The following is a 561-nucleotide window of genomic DNA, read 5'->3' as shown; positions in this document are numbered from 1 at the left end:
TTATTATTTAAATGTTTCGCAAGCCCCATAAAGTTTGAATAGTATATCTCACAAACAAGACGTTTTTGTAATTTTCGGGCAGAACAGTCAATGCTAGGCATATTGGGTAGTCTCGTCATTTCTCTTAACAATTAGCCATGAAATAAAAATCAAAAATTATGGCGTTTCTCAAGTTTTTGCCAGTAATTCTTATTTTTCTAATTTACACACACACACACACACACACACACACACACACACACACACACACACACACACACACACACACACACACACACACACACACACACACACACACACACACACACACACACACAAAAGGTACTACTTTCTACTAATAAGCAAATGTTAACATTAATTGTTCGAACGATTTGTTATTGTTATTAGCAATTTTCTCTTAGAATAGACTCACAAAGCCTCGTTTTTTCCGAATTTTGTAACTTTTCAGTTAAAGAAAATAAATAATCAATTGAACTTAACAGAAATAAATTTTCAAAACATTTATTTATTTTTCATAATAATATTATCTTATAATAATGCTAGAAAGTCGCATTTTTTTGT

This window comes from Belonocnema kinseyi, chromosome 4 (genome assembly GCF_010883055.1).
Source record: "Belonocnema kinseyi isolate 2016_QV_RU_SX_M_011 chromosome 4, B_treatae_v1, whole genome shotgun sequence".
Lineage (NCBI taxonomy): Eukaryota > Metazoa > Arthropoda > Insecta > Hymenoptera > Cynipidae > Belonocnema > Belonocnema kinseyi.
Note: the sequence above shows the minus strand (reverse complement) of the source record.